Source organism: Bos grunniens, chromosome 1 (assembly GCF_055505025.1).
Source record: "Bos grunniens cultivar Pamir isolate PY7600 chromosome 1, Bosgru_T2T1.0, whole genome shotgun sequence".
In the NCBI taxonomy this organism is placed as follows: domain Eukaryota; kingdom Metazoa; phylum Chordata; class Mammalia; order Artiodactyla; family Bovidae; genus Bos; species Bos grunniens.
The window spans coordinates 121,555,331-121,572,164 of NC_141165.1; the positions used below are offsets into that span (position 1 = coordinate 121,555,331).

General features: G+C 41.5%; 1 protein-coding gene across 1 annotated transcript in view; it reads right to left on the reverse strand.

The window, feature by feature from the left end:
- Window positions 1–14,912, reverse strand: part of HTR1F (5-hydroxytryptamine receptor 1F) — a 140,719-nt gene extending 125,807 nt beyond the window's left edge. The window contains exon 1 of the mRNA XM_086321608.1: window positions 14,780–14,912. The gene's annotated coding sequence lies outside the window, so the exon portion shown is untranslated. The remainder of the gene's footprint in view (window positions 1–14,779) is intronic.
- Window positions 14,913–16,834: the final 1,922 nt, after the last annotated feature.

The window sequence follows — 16,834 nt, forward strand, 5'->3', positions numbered from 1 at the left end:
TAAATAAGATCATTATAATTGACAACTATCAACAAATACCCAACTGAGCTTGGGATGGAAAGTTGTAAGCTTACTTCTGGTTTCATGAAACCAAAACCAAATCAAAGTTTAAAAAAAAATGCTTAATCACATAAAATTTAAATGTATATGCCATCACACATTCAAAGACTATGACACCACCAGTTCAAAGACATCAACGAAGTGGAAAATTTGCAATATATGACAGATAAAGCTTTGGAAAACATAAACATGTCTATGGCAATATGAGCAAAAAACATTGGTAGTTAACTTAAAAAGGAGAAATTCAAATGACCATAAAAATTTTTTAAATTATATTCCATTTTTTGTTGTTTTTTAATTGCTTAGTCATACCTGACTCTTTGTGACTCCATGGACTTTAGCCCACCAGGCTCCTCTGTCCATGGAATTCTCCAGGCAAGAATATAGGAGTGGGTAGCCATTCCCTTCTCCAGGGGATCTTCCCGACCATGGAGTAAACTCAGGTCTCCTTCACTGCAGGCAGTTTCTTTCTTTATCATCTGAGACACCAGAGGTAATCAAATAAATATATATCAACATGAATTGAGATATATAATATTGGCTATCAACTCCAGAAAAAATTTTTTTAATTTGACATAATGCTTGATTTCTGTAAGAATCTTGAGGTAGAATCATGGAGAATCTTTAAATGGGGCTTCCCTGATAGCTCAGTTGGAAAGAATCCACTTGCAATGCAGGAGACTCTGGTTCTATTCATGGGTCGGGAAGATCCCCTGAAAAAGGGATAGGCTACCCACTCCAGTATTCTTGGGCTCCCCTTGTGGCTCAACTGGTAAAGAATCCGCCTGCAATGTGGGACACCTAGGTTGGATCCCTGGCTGGGGAAGATCCCCTGGATAAGGGAAAGGCTACCCACCCCAGTATTCTGGCCTGGAGAATTCCATGGACTGTATAATCCATGGGGTCACAAAAAGTAGGACTCGACTGAGCAACTTTCACTTTCACTTTATTCTTTAAATATTATAAATATAGGTTTTCAACAATGAGGAAAATGTTATAAGAATAAAATCACATTTTTATATTTAGAAACACCTGCAGGTAACAAGAAAGATAATATTTTAAATTTTTAAATTTTGCAATTCATTTTTATTTTAAGCTAATGATGAAAATGGTTAAATTCATCTTAAAAATGAGTTCAGAGGGAGATGCAGTTTTTTTCTCAAATATTTTAGGGTTGAAGGCAACATATTCTATATTTGGATGATGACTGGACCCAGATTAAATGTGGATTTGTGTCCTCTAGTTCTATCACTGATGAGCCCCAAGCAATAGGACAAACTATTGGGAATCACCTCCCTTTTGACAAAATGGGGATAATCATTCCTGATAAGATGTGATGGAATGTAGTTACACATTGGAATACAGCTGTGAAAACTATCAAAAAGTTTGTTCTTAAGCCATTACGAGCGTACTCATGCAATTATGTGTAGTTCAATCGGTCTATAAAGAATCCGCCAGCAATGCAGGAGATACAGGAGACGTGGGTTCAATCCCTCCTTCGGGAAGATTCCCATGGAAAAGGAAATGGCAACCTACTCCAGTATTACTGCTTGGGAAATCCCATGGACACAGGAGTCTGGCAGGCTTCAGCTCATAAGGTCACAAAGAGTCTGCCAAAACTGAGCAACTAAGCACGAATGCGCCATTTTGTTAATTATTTACTTAGTTTGTATGAAGGGCAGGGCATTACTACTTTTCATTTAGTCAGGTTCAATAACACCTTTGTATGCTAATCATCATTTCATTCACTCCAAAAGCTCTTACATCCTTACTGTTTTACTATGAAGCCCACATATCTATCTGTATCTTACATCAAACCAGATGTTTTTCTGAACAAACGTTCCAGCATGTGACACTGGTTTTCATTTGACCGTTAGTCACTGCATATTTACTATCCACAATTCTACATTGGTGTGGTGCATTTATGTACTTTTTTAAAAGTGCAACACTCTTTACAGCTTTTCTCCACTTCAGTCCTAAAGTAGCAGTGATATTCAGTGAAAACTTGCAAATACTTTTAGTGAAAGGGCATATTGGGGAAGATATGGATAGAAAGGAAACTTACATAGATTACAGCTAAATCTTGGTCAACTTATTTAGGACAAAAATGCAGTCTGTCAGGATTTTAACCATTCATTTGAAAGCCCTTTCCGAGACTATGACTATGAAGGGAATAATAGTAGTTTCTCTCTTCTGATACCTTCCAGGTTGACGATGGCTGATTGAATCTAATCAGGTAACAGGGAAAAAGATCTACAGATGAATGTGAAACAAGATGGTTCTTTGAGAATTTAAAATCCAAGCTCCTTTTCTCAAAACAGAAAGGCTCCAAACTGTATATGGTCTAGTCTTTAGTTATGAAAGGTAAGAATAGAGTTCCAGTGCTTTTTTTCAACTAGAATAAAAAGACTCAAGGGTCTTTGCCTTGTCAAGCACAGCTGCCAAGATTCTAAAGAAAAGCTAAAAGATGCTTTGAATTCTTAGCACTGAATTGTAGTGGCTGCCCTGGATAATATGCAGACAGAATGTTGAAATGACCACTTTCCAAATCTGGAACTCATTATTTCAAGCACTATTTAATAAGACACTATGAAAATATGCAACTGATCTATACATTGTTACCTATACCACACATAACTAAGTCACCCTTGCTTATAAACTGAGCCAAATTAGTCTTTTCCTGAAATGATCTTAGCCCAGAAGTAGTCAGGAATTTTGCTTGCTATGATGAAGAAAACAAAATCATACTTTATATACTTTTAAAAATAACACAAATGCCTCAAAAAGCCAAGTACTGTAAGAATAAACAAAAACATAATTGTGAAATTAGGGCTTTTTATGGCTAGAGAATTTGCATATAACCTTGAATGACTTTAACATATATACTGGTTTCTACTTATATAAAACATCTATCTCAAAATAGATTTTATTTCATTTATTCTCATTACGTGTATGTTAATAAACTGATATATATTAATTTAAAAGATGAATAAATAACACAGAGATGAAAGATTCCAATTTAACTGGAGCCAAAGATCACTGTATCTTAGATAAGGCTGAAAGTTAAGCATTTGCAAAAGATGGATGAGTATCAATAACTCTTGACTTAATTAAGAAAATTTTATTCAATATTAGTTGACATTGTCTTAAAATGAAAGGACTGAAAATGTAACCACATATTGTCCATTTAAAAAAAGAGAAATGACCTCAGCAATGTCAATTCATATTGCATAAAAAATTAAGGTAGTAGGATACTTAAGTGGGTTATTTGAGTGAGGTTATACAATTTTCTTCCCTTGAGATTTTATTATATAAGAAAAATAGCCATCTGTCTTAGAGATTGTGGGTACAGTAGATTAAGTTAAGAAGTTTCTCTGAGTTTTTTTTTCCTTTTAATTTTATGAGACAGTTTGAAAGAGTAAAATGCCATAAAGAGAACCACCACTGACTAGAGAAAAAGAAGTTTTTGAAGCAATTTTTTAAAAAATGACTCCCACCCAAGAGTATTTATGAAAAGTTTAGTGTCACAGCTTGTTGACAAATGTTCTTACCCCAGGAAATAGGAGTAAAAGAAGTTTCCCTTTGACACTCTTTGTACCAAGTACTATGGTTCATTTGGTCTGGAGAAACAGATGAAAAAGACTCAACTCTTGCTTCCAAGGACTCAGTGGTCTAATGGACAGGAGATACGTGTAAATAAATAAAATACAAGCAGCATGGGGACTTCCCTGGTGGTTAAGTGGTTAAGACTCCCCACTTCCACTACGACGGCAGGTTCAATTCCTGGCTTGGGAACTAAGATCACACATCCCAAATGCCATGTGATGAGGTCAAACAATTAAAAAAGAAAAAAACCAGCACGGTGAAGATAGCATGGAAGGGAGCGAAAGGGCCATAACTAGTGCACAAGAGTGAGGTTTTGTTTTTTTTTTGGCTAAGAATAGGCTCTGGAAAGGAAAACAAATAAACCTGCATTTGGTCAATTAAGAATTTAGTTAGATAGCCTGACAAACTCAATGGACATGAACTTGAGCAAACTCTGGAAGATACCGGAGGACAGGAAAGTCTGGTGTGCTGCAGTCCATGCAGTTGCAAAGAGTCAGACACAACTTAAGTGACTGAAAAACAACAATAACTAAGAATCTGGTAGGCAGAAGGGAGGATATTCAGAGCGAAGGGATGAACAGAGAAGAAAACCACACATGTCAGATAAGTGTGAGCCATTTCCTATTGCTGAAGCATAATAGCTGCAGGTGGACAAGGTGGAGTGGCAGGAAGTAAACAGGAGCAGAAATAAAAAAGAAGTTTGGGAAAGTGAGGTACATGGCTTGGCTTGTTCCCAGAAGGAAAAGGCAAGTGGTGTCCCCAAAGCATGGGATAGAACTAATCTCTAAAATTAATTTTGTGAGAATGTGGGACAAATGATTCACAGAGGTAAGGCTAGGTCCAGGGAAATGAGGTTGAAGGTTTTAAAAGAATCCAGGCCAGGCATATTGAGTTAAAGCAAATTAACAGATGATCAGGAAAACCGATTCAAGAGACCTATCAGACTGAATTTGAATGGGTATGGAGAAAAACTTTTTTTTTTTTTAAACAAAAGAAACTGAATTTTTCTGACAGGATATGGAATATAACAGGCTTAGACTTCCTTGGTAGCTCAGATGGTAAAGAATCTGCCTACAATGCAGGAGACCTGGGTTTGATTCCTGGGTCAGGAAGATCCTGTGGAGAAGGAAATGGCAGCCCACTCCAGTATCCTTGCCTGGAGAATTCCATGGACAGAGAAACCTGGTGGGCTATATAGTCCTGGGGGTCACAAAGAGTCGGGCACGACTTAACAACTAACACTTTCACTTTTAGATATTTAAGGAAGGAAGAAGATGAATTTAACTAAGAACCTGTTGACAGGGCCTAAGGGTCATTTCTTTGTCAATACAGTGATCTCTAGTATCTGTAGTTTAATGGGGAGCTTTGGGCTGGATATATAGAAGAGAGGAATTTTCCCAGGTGCAAGTCCCATTTGTGCTACTCAACATTGCTTTACTTGTACTAGCTCATGGCATTAAATAATATTGTGTCACATAGTGAGGAACTGATTCCCCTTTTAATTTTCTTTCCCTTTGGAGTAATCCCTTGAGAGAGTTGATATTTGGTCAAAATTTGTTTTTAACTTTTGCTATTTCCCTTATGAGCTTCAGGTTCAAGGCTTTTAGCTGGCAATAAGCATCTGATTAAAACAGTATCATCATCATTTTTTGTCATGCTGCTGCTGCTAAGTCGCTTCAGTCATGTCCAACTCTGTGCGACCCCATAGACGGCAGCCCACCAGGCTCCTCTGTCCATGGGATTCTCCAGGCAAGAACACTGGAGTGGGTTGCCATATCCTCCTCCAATGCATGAAAGTGAAGTCAAAGTGAAGTCGCTCAGTCATGTCCGACTCATGGCGACCCCATGGACTGCAGCCTACCAGGCTCCTCTGTCCATGGGATTTTCCAGGCAAGAGTACTGGAGTGGGGTGCCATTGCCTTCTCCATTTTTTGTCATAGTTCTTATTAAAATCATTTTGTCTCACAGGTAGCAATAATATTGATTTTGCACTAAAACAGTGATAAGAATTTAATTTTGTTTATTTATAATGTTTTATTTAAAATGTGATTCGATTTAAAGAGAAAGTATTTAAAAAAGAAACAGTGTGAAGGAACAGAAAAAATCATGAAGGTAGTACGTATTGTTAGGACTTGGATACAGGAAAAGATGACTGTTAATGGCCAATACTGAAACTGAGATTCATCCTCACATTTGGAAAAACTAGGACCCATCATCTTATTTGGGAGTAGCTAATGGATGAAATCTCAAAAACGACAGAATGATCTCTGTTCATTTCCAAGGCAAACCATTCAGTATCATGGTAATCCAAGTCTATGCCCCAACCAGTAATGCTGAAGAAGCTGAAGTCAAACGGTTCTATGAAGACATACAAGACCTGCTAGTACTAACATCCAAAAAAGATGTCCTTTTCATTATAGGGGACTGGAATGCAAAAGTTGTCAAGAAACACCTGGAGTAACAGGCAAATTTGGCCTTGGAGTCCAGAATGAAGCAGGGCAAAGGCTAATAGAGTTTTGCCAAGAGAACGCACTGGTCATAGCAAACACCCTCTTCCAACAACACAGGAGAAGACTCTACACATAGACATCACCAGATGGTCAACACCGAAATTAGACTGATTATATCCTTTGCAGCCAAAGATAGAGAAGCTCTATACAGTCAGCAAAAACAAGACCAGGAGGGGACTGTGGCTCAGATCATGAACTCCTTATTGCCAAATTCAGACTTAAATTGAAGAAATTGGGGGAAACCACTAGACCATTCAGGTATGACCTAAATCAAATCCCTTATGATTATACAGTGGAAGTGAGAAATAGATTTAAGGGACTAGATCTGATAGACAGAGTGCCTGATGAACTATGAACAGAGGTTCATGACATTGTACAGGAGACAGGGAACAAGACCATCTTCAAGAAAAAGAAATGCAAAAAAGCAAAATGGCTGTCTGAGGAGGCCTTACAAATAGCTGTGAAAAGAAGAGAAGCAAAAAGCAAAGGAAAAAAGGAAGGATATACCCATTTGAATGCAGAGTTCCAAAGAATAGCAAGGAGAGATAAGAAAGCTTTCCTTAGTGATCAATGCAAAGCAATAGAGGAAAACAATAGAATGGGAAAGACTTAAGAGATCTCCTTAAGAAAATTAGAGATACCAAGGGAACATTTCATGTAAAGATGGGCTCGATAAAGGACAGAAATGGTACGGACCTAACAGAAGCAGAAGATATTAAGAAGAGGTGGCAAGAATACACAGAAGAAGTGTACAAAAAAGATCTTCACGACCCAGATAATCACGATGGTGTGATCACTCACCTAGAGCCAGACATCCTGGAATGTGAAGTCAAGTGGGCCTTAGAAAGCATCACTATGAACAAAGCTAGTGGAGGTGATGGAATTCCAGGTGAGCTATTTCAAATCCTGAAGGATGATGCTGTGAAAGTGCTGCACTCAATATGCCAGCAAATGTGGAAAACTTAGCAGGGTCCACAGTACTGGAAAAGGTCAGTTTTCATTCCAATCCCAAAGAAAGGCAATGCCAAAGAATGCTCAAACTACCACACAATTGCACTCATCTCACACGCTAGTAAAGTAATGCTCAAAATTCTCCAAGCCAGGCTTCAGCAATACGTGGACCGTGAACTTCCAGATATTCAAGCTGGTTTTAGTAAAGGCAGAGGAACCAGAGATCAAATTGCCAACATCTGCTGGATCATGGAAAAAAGCAAAAGAGTTCCAGAAAACCATCTATTTCTGCTTTATTGACTATACAAAGCCTTTGACTGTGTGGATCACAATAAACTGTGGAAAGAAATGGGAATACCAGACCACATGACCTGCCTTTTGAGAAACCTGTATGCAGGTCAGGAAGCAACAATTAGAACTGGACATGGAACAACAGACTGGTTCCAAATAGGAAATGGAGTATGTCAAGGCTGTATATTGTCACCCTGCTTATTTAACTTCTATGCAGAGTACATCATGAGAAACGCTGGGCTGGAGGAAGCACAAGCTGGAATCAAGATTGCCGGGAGAAATATCAATAACCTCAGATATGCAGATGACACCACCCTTATGGCAGAAAGTGAAGAAGAACTAAAGAGCCTCTTGATGAAAGTGAAAGAGGAGTGAAAAAGTTGGCTTAAAGCTCAACATTCAGAAAACGAAGATCTGGTCCCATTACTTCATGGCAAATAGATGGGGAAACAGTGGAAACAGTGGCTGACTTTATTTTTCGGGGCTACAAAATCACTGCCGATGGTGATTGTAGCCATGAAATTAAAAGACGCTTGCTCCTTTGAAGGAAAGTTATGACCAACCTAGAGAGCCTATTAAAAAGCAGAGACATTACTTTGCCAACAAAAGTCCATCTAGTCAAGGCTATGGTTTTTCCAATTGTCATGTATGGATATAAGAGTTGGACTATAAAGAAAGCTGAGCGCAGAAGAACTGATGCTTTTGAACTGTGGTATTGGAGAAGACTCTTGAGAATCCCTTGGACTGCAAGGAGATCCAACCAGTCCATCCTAAAGGAGATCAGTCCTTCGTGTTCATTGGAGGGATTGATGTTGAAGCTGAAACTCCAATACTTTGACCACCTGATGGGGAGAGCTGACTCATTTGGAAAGACTCTAATGCTGGGAAAGATTGAGGGCAGGAGGAGAAGAGGGCAAAAGAGGATGAGATGGTTGGATGGCATTACCGACATAATGGACATGGGTTTGGGTGGACTCCAGGAGTTGGTGATGGACAGGGAGGCCTGGCGTGCTGCGGTTCATGGGTCATAAAGAGTCAGACACGACTGAGCAACTGAAATGAACTGAACTGAATGAAATTATTTAATAAGAAGGTCCAGGAAGGATTCCTTTTTCCCATGTATGAGCTTCAGTGAGTCTCCTAATTGAGAAAAATTATTGCAAAGGTTTATACTTATGTGCAATTTTTTTTCTAGAAGGCAGTTGAGTAAAGAAGGAGTGAATAGGAGACTAAATATAGAAGGTACTCAGGAAAATTAGAGGGCTTTCTGTTTGCTTATTTTAAGTATGGACATGATATGATCTCAGTAATATACTTAAATGATGAAGTCATTAAATCAAGAAGAGGATAAAGTGGCAGGTGATAAAAGGAATGGTTTATGAAGCAAAGTTCAGATTGGAATGGGGCAGCTGTGGGACCCAGAGCAGAGAGGGAGGTCAGCAGGATTACACAACTGTGAGGAAGGGAAGCAAGTAAGCAGATAAATATGCAGGAGTTAGAGATAGTGAGGGACCTTCACTCCTGGGAGTCTCTGAATCCCCAGGAAAGAATTATCCTAAGAGTAAAGAGGAAAGAGACAGAGTTAGTTTTGAGAAGGGTGGCAAGGTGTGGTCCACCTGCTGGAAAGAACTAGAGAGGATGCCCCTCCCCCCCGCCAAAGAAACAGGTTAAAAAAAAAAAAAAGAACGTGATGAGAAGTTGAGTGTCCAAATGATATTAGAACTAAGACTTTACAGTAGCGTCTGTTAGAATAGTTTATACCACCATTCCAGGCAGCACTTAGCTTTCGGAATGCTGGAGACTGACCAAGGGACTGATTCAGATCTGAGGGTTTGTGCGCAAAGGTCCCTGTTCTGTTATGTTAGTTCCATCCTTGACTAGTTTCTGGAATTTCATCTCTACCAATTATTAAGGGGTTTTACTTCCACCATTGTCCTTTTTTTTTTTTTTTTTTTTAAGAAATCAACATTAGACAGTAAAGAATTCTCCTGCAATGCAGGATACCACTGTTCAATCCCTGGGTCGGGAATATGGGAAGATCCCCCAGAGAATGGAATGGCCACCCCCTCCAGTATTCTTGCCTGGGGAATCTCATGGACAGAAGAGCCTAGAGGGCTACAGTCCATGGAGTTGTAAAGAGTTGGACACGACTGGGCATGCAGATGTATTTCTGTCTAGTTCAATCTCATTGGTCTAATTCCAACATTAAAGCTCCCATATTAAGAACAAATCTCCATGGTCTGCTCCAGCTACTTTTAATCCACTTCTTGAAGGACTTACTTTATACAGAGCATTCACTTCCTCACTTCCCATTCTTACTTCTGTACCATTATTATTTTAAAGTACAAATCATCTTTTAGATTTACGTATAGATTTAGTATTTTAAATAATTAACCTATGTGCACATAACTCAAAGGTATTGACGTCTATACAAGATTTAATCTCCCTTTCCTACTACCATTCACGCCCCCTGCCCCCTGTAGGTAAACACTATAATCCATTCCGTCAGTATACACTTTCCAAAAAATAGGCTCATTTTTGTTCTTTAACAAATGATAACACAACATGCACATTGCATTATAACTTTTTCTTAATATACCTTGAAGATCTTTTCATATTAGTATATAGAATGCAGCCTTAATAATTCTAGCAACTATGTAATATTCCATTGAATGGATGTACATGGCTTATTTTGCTTGTTTTCCATTTATAAGTATTAACAGTTTTCAATTGTTTATTAATATAAAAAGCTTCAGGGAATACGTTTGAACGTATACTATTTGTTCAAAGTAAAAATATGTCCCTAAGATGTATCCTAGGATTGGAATCACTAGGTCACCAGTCTTTATTCAATCCTTATCAATCTTTTGTCACCATCATTTTAACTGAAATAACTCGTATCAAGGTCATAATTCCAAGGTAATTCTTTGTCTTCATATAATTTAACTCTTCCATAGCACTGAACGTAGTTAATCATCACTTCCTCCTGCTGAAATACTTTCTTTTCTCAGCTTCCAAGATATTATAGCCTTCTAGATTTCCCCCTATTTCACTGACTGCTACAACTCAGTTTCCTTTTCTAGCTCCTGTTCTTTTGAGTGTCCATATTTTGAGCTGTTCTAGGGATCTTTTCTCAGTCTGATCTTTTAAATACATTCTCTCCTTAAATCATTTTTGTAAAGTCCCATTGTTTTAAATTCCAGCTATACACTGATGCCTGCACCTGAATATCTAATCAAAATGTGAGTGTCCGTCTCTCAGTCGTGTCCAACTGTTTTTGCCACCCCAGAGACTGTAACATGCCAGACTCCTTTGTCCATGGGATTCTCCAGGCAAGAATACTGGAGTGGGTGAATACAGGGGGTCTTCCTTACCCAGGGATTGAACCCAGGTCTTCTGCATTGCAGGTAGATTCTTTACTGTCTGAGCCCTTAGGGGAAGCCCCCAGAATATCCAATAGGTTGTTAAAAACTTAACTGCTTCTCCTTAATCTTCCCAAATCAGCTGGTGACAAATGCATTCTTCCACTTACTCTGGTCATAAATCTCAACATGAGCCTTGGTTTCTTTCCTTCTGTCAGCAACCACATCTAATCTTTCATCAAGTCTTGTCACCCTTACCTCCAAATGCATCCAGAATTCTGCCACTTCTCATCATTTCCATTGCTATCACTCTGGCTGAAGAATAGGCTAAGAAATTCTAATAGCTTCTTAATAACCTCCTTACCTCCCCCTCTTATCTTTCAAGAGATATCTTGACACAATAGTAAGAGGATCCTGGTAAAAGTTTCCCACTAGAAATTCCTTAATGATTTCCCATTATACAGACAAGAACACAGATACCCCATACCATGGGCTAACAGACAACATACTACTTTTGAGAGAAGGAAATACCACCAGGGAATGGCAGAAATTATCAGGTCAATACTGTCCTTCCTTTTTAATACTTGTATGTACTCAGTGATATAATTTTTGCCTATTTATGTCCATCCCTGGGCTCTAAAACGTTTCTCTTTATATTTGTCCAAGTTCAAGTACTAATTTCTGTTATAGATGCCAATTTCAAGTTTCCCTACAGTACTTCAAGTGTACTTCACTTTTAGAAAAGAAATTAGTATCTCTCACCTGTCTAAGGCTGAGGGAGTGGAAAGTGAGGTTTCTCACTTGACTGTGATACCAAGCACAGAGCTGTGGCTCTATATCAGATCAGTACAGAAGCCTCCTTAGGGCTCTCAGGACTCCACCACCTAAGAATTATTAGTGTTTTCTGTTAATAGCAACCAGGAAGTAACACTGCATCTCCTTTACTCTGCCTCAAACAGCATCCTTCCCACCTCTTAAACTAAAATTGAATAAAGAGAATCCTGCCATGGCTTTTCAAATATTATCATGTCCATGTTGTTTTACATCAGCCATGTATTACTATTATACCAGAAGCTCAGCTCACCTCAGTCACTCAGATGTGTACGACTCCTTGCGACTCTATGGACTGCAGCACACCAGGCTTCCCTGTCCATCACCAACTCCTAGAGCTTACTCAAACTCATGTCCATCGAGTCGGTGATGCCATCCAACCATCTCATCCTTTGTCGTCCCCTTCTCCTCCTGCCCTCAATCTTTCCCAGCAAGTACCTTTCAAAAATCTTTGAAATAATTTCAGTAACAGTTAATCAAATTCAAAAGGACCACAATGAATAGATAAGAAAAAGATAAGAAAATTATGGAATTTAGAAAGATGGTAACAACAACCCTGTATGCGAGACAGCAAAAGAGACCCAGATGTATAGAACAGTCTTTTGGACTCTGTGGGAGAGGGAGGGGGGGATGATTTGGGAGAATGGCATTAAAACATGTATAATATCATATAAGAAACAAATCGCCAGTCCAGGTTCGATCCAGGATATAGGAAGCTTGGGGCTGGTGCACTGGGATGACCCAGAGGGATGGTATGGGGAGGGAGGTGGGAGGGGGGTTCAGGATGGGGAACACGTATACACCCGTGGTGGATGCATGTTGATGTATGGCAAATCCAATACAATATTGTAAAGTAAAAAAAAATAAAGAATTGAGTTATAAATTTACAAGTCTTTGAAAAGAGACAGGCACCCAATTTTAAATTAAAAAATTTTTAATTTCTTAAGAAATATGAATATGTTGCAATATTTTTATCAGCATCTTTAAGTCTTTATAAAGTAGCTTAGTAATATATTTATGTATTTAAAACAATGAAAACACTGCCTTTACAAATGTGCTACTATTGCTTAATCCCAGTCATCTATAAAATTTGCCTGTGAGGTAAAGCAGCAAAAACTGAATTATTCTTTAAATCTCATTCCAACAGAGATCTTTATACATTGTTAAGAGAGAACAACCCCTTGATACACCTTAAGCTCATCAGCTCTGTAATAAGTCTTAGTGGATGAAGCTTGACAAATGATTCATACTGACCAAAGAAGGTATAGGAAAATATACTCCCTTGGACAAAATAAATAAGTTATTTTTAATATCTGGGAACTCTTCAGCTAATACAGGGGGCTGCCCCTCGTGGCTCAGCTGTAAAGAATCTGCCTGCAGTGCAGGAGACACAGATTCAATCCCTGGGTCAGGAAGATCCCCTGGGGAAGGAAATGGCAACCTGCTCCAGTATTCTTGCCTGGGAAATCGCATGGACAGAGGAGCCTGGTGGGCTACACTCTCTGGAGTAGCAAAAAGAGTTGCACACGACTTAGCGACTAAACTAGCAGCAAAGCTAGTACAGGTAGGTATAATAGTTGTTCTACAAACATCTGAGTTTAATGAACTATCTATCCAAAGCACAGAACACAACTTCGGATTGGAAACAGCAAATAACTACTTTCCTTATCAAGCCAGACCCTGTCATTGATCAGAAGGGGTGGAGGGGAGCAAGAAGGACACTTTTCTGGGATACACAAAGTGATGATACTTGAACCCGCCTACGTGTTTGAAGGAGAAAAGGAAAGACAAGGAGGAACAGCATCTTCGAGCCCAGAGGAAAGACAGAGTCTTGCTTAGGTTTGCTTTGGCTGTTGACACTCCCACTTCTTCAGTGAAAGCCAGCTCAGAGTCTCAGAGTCTAGTCCACCTCTCTCATCTAACACAGTGGGCAACTCAAACTTAAGGGTCATTAGATTGTTGATCAACAAACAAAATTTTAAAGATCTGGATGTAAATGGAACCAGGAGAAAACCATTTTGAATGTGCTTCATTTTACTGGCTTTGGGTATAGCACACCAAACTGCAACGATATAACAGCACAGACATTCCAGAAAAACTGAGGGGCGGGGAGGGTGATGCTTCCTGCTTATACGTCATCTGAAATGTTCATATAACAAATCAGCTTCACTGTATTACAACTGTCAAGGTGCCTGGGCCGTACTTTACATGCAGCAAAGAAGTCTTCTCAAGGTTTCTTCCAAAGCGCATTTTCTGTTCTCACCTTATCGGGTCCACCTCTTGCATGCAAATAGAAATCACCCAAAACCCAAACGCAGCACTGAGGCACCCAAAATGCTAATCTCTGGTTGTATTCTTCCTCCTCGTCTCCGTCTCCTCCATTTATTCCTTAACTTTCCGGGCACACGATGCGGCTCTCCCAGTTTTGGGAGAGGCAGGAGCCTTGAGGATGAACCCTCACTCCAACCTCTGTTTCACCTTTGCTCCTAAATCAGAAGGTGCCTTCCTTCGACGCGCAGGACCCACAGCAGCCATTCGTTAACGCGAGGTGGAAGCTCTCTCCCGCCCTTTTAGCTCGAGGGTTCCTACCCTCGGGAAATCAAGTAGAAAACTGCTGTTCCCCGCCCCACCCCCAGCCAACTACGCTTCCGCCCGGCTCCACACATATCTCTAATTCCTTTCCCCAGTGTTCTCCCCAGATCCCCCCGAGGGATGTATTCTAGACTCTCCCGCCTGTCCTTCCAGGGCTGCATTCTGGCCCGAGCCCCTTCTCTCTCCACCACAACGCAGGAACGCTGGGAGCCTATCCCCGAGGTGGGGTGTCGCCGGCTCGGACCGCCACCCCTCACCCCAGCGACGGGGCCGGGCCCCCGCCTCCCAGCCTGGACCACCTTCTCCGCCTTGGCCCATCCCTGCTTCCCACAACTTCAGCCCGGCGGAGCAGAGGTTGTACACCGAGTGCGAAAGGGCGATTCTGAAATTCCAGAGCTGCTGCTTTTGCCCCAGAAGAACTGAAGGAAAGGAATTCGGCTACAGCTCCGTAAGGCTTCCCGGCCCTCCCGCCCAGGGCAGCCGCTGCCCGGGGCTCCCCCGCGCCCCTTCCCCACCTGCGCTCCGGCCGCGGGCACGGCGCGCTCTCCCGGGCTGAGCGCTGAGCCGCACACTCACCCGAGCGCTCGCCGCAGCAGTCCGGAGCAGGAAAGGTGTATCCCGGACCCCCCGGGTGGGGGTGGGGGGAGGACGCGCGGGAGGGCAGGGGCTGCGGTGCGGGACGCCGGCGGCCGCCGGGCGGAGGGCGGCGCGTCCCGGCTGCTCTCGGGCCCGCTGAGCTGGCTGCGCGCTGCGGGACTCTGGCTAAGCGCCGGGGCGGGTCCCGAGCGCGGGTGGGCGGACGCCCCGGGCTCTCTACCACCCGGAGTACTCCTCTCCTGTTGCCCTCATCCCTTCCTTCCTTCAACACCCCTTTTCCATCTATCTTCTTTCACTTTTCCGCCTCCTCTCTCTTCTCTCTTCCTTTTCCTCCCTCCCTTTCCACTGATGCGTGGAGAAGGGCGGGGGAGGAAAAAAGTCTCGTCTCTTTAACTTGAGTGATACCCTTGCAGATCATCTGTTCATGGAATCTGGAAATGACGTGAATAACCTTTCTGAAACCATCTAAAATGTAACGACTTTAGTCCCCCCCCCCCCCCTTTTTTTTTTTTTTTTGCTTCTCCTTCCCAGTGGTTCTTTTTATCCTGTTGGGTGGCTAGGAAGGAGCTGAGGTCAGTTACGGAAAGCGAAGAAGGAGTAATAGAGGGCGGTCCTCTGAAGTGGGACTGAAAACCATCCACCGAGAGGACCCACAGATCTCTTTATCCACAATTTCACAAAGCAGGCATTTCCTGAATATAATTGAGATTGAGGTGGGAGAGGAGAAGGGAGGTAGGCAGGGTAATGGGACCAGGGTTTAGTTAAGGCTTTATTCCATGCTATCTGTAGTGGTTTACTCTCCAGATGCATTAGAATTCATCTCTAGTCTTATGACCTGGATTTGACCTTGAGAAAATAGTTGGCCTTTCCAGTTCCTGGCTTTAAATCTCTTCTTTAATCCAGTGTCTTTGTAGCCCAGTAGACTGACTCCCTTCAGTTGCAGGCTATCAGAACTCCAAAGACCTGTGTTGACTTTGATCCTGGGCTGGAAAGATCCCCTGGCGGAGGAAATGGCAACGCACTCCAATATCTTTGCCTGGAAAATCCCGTGGACAGAGGAGCCTGATGGGCTATAGTCCATGGGGTTGCAAAGAGTGGGACATGACTGAGCAATTTAGCAAGCAGGGAAGCTTTAGTGCTTCTTGGTAATGTAACAGAACAGGACCCTATGCGGCCTTCCCTCCGCTTGCCTCTTGTCTATAGAAAAATTTTAGCCTCCTAGGCCTTCCTCAAGTTCCAAAGAATAAATTTAATTGGAGCAGGAGAAAATGGAGAAGGAAAGGAAAACTGTTAAGCAAGACAGAATAATAATAGTTTAGCTATTAAACAAAGTCAGGGACCTTTAGTTCCTCCTCAAGGGCCATGGATAATATTCTGAGCCATATCCTTTGAGCTGTTTGGCAGAGACTGAAACCTCTACCAAGTGAAAGAAGTTACTTGTATGCTGCCCATAAGCAGGTAGGCCTTGAATGAGTTGAGACCAGGTTGATGATGTTGACTCATTACCTGTCCACAAGCTGATCATACACTCCACAGCCCCTGTCTTCACCTTGTCTTTAAAATCCTTTTCTTGGGACTTTGCTAGTGGTCCAGTGGTTAGGACTTGGAACTTTCATTGCAGTGGTCTGGGGTTCAATCCCTGGTAAGGGAACTAAGATCTGGCAAGTCATGCAGTGGGGCAAAAAAAAGTGAAAAGTGTTTCCCTGAAAGCCAACTAGGAATTCAGGTCGCTTGAGCATTAGCTGCCTGGACTCTATACTTGGTGCCCCAAAAGAAATGCTACACGTTCCCTCATCACAACCCAGTGTAGTAGATTGGCTTAACTGCATGTATGTGATGGAACCAAGTTTGGTTCCGTATCAGGAGGTGGCAGTTTTCCAGCACTAGACCAGGTCTCTAGTGCCGATACAGTGGGACAGATATTTTGTACAGAGCACAAGTGGATCCACCCAGGACTGAGTTTACCCTGAATCCACTGTCTTAGGTCCTTTTTTTCCAGAAAGGAACTCCAGTCATTGAAAACTTCTTTCTGCT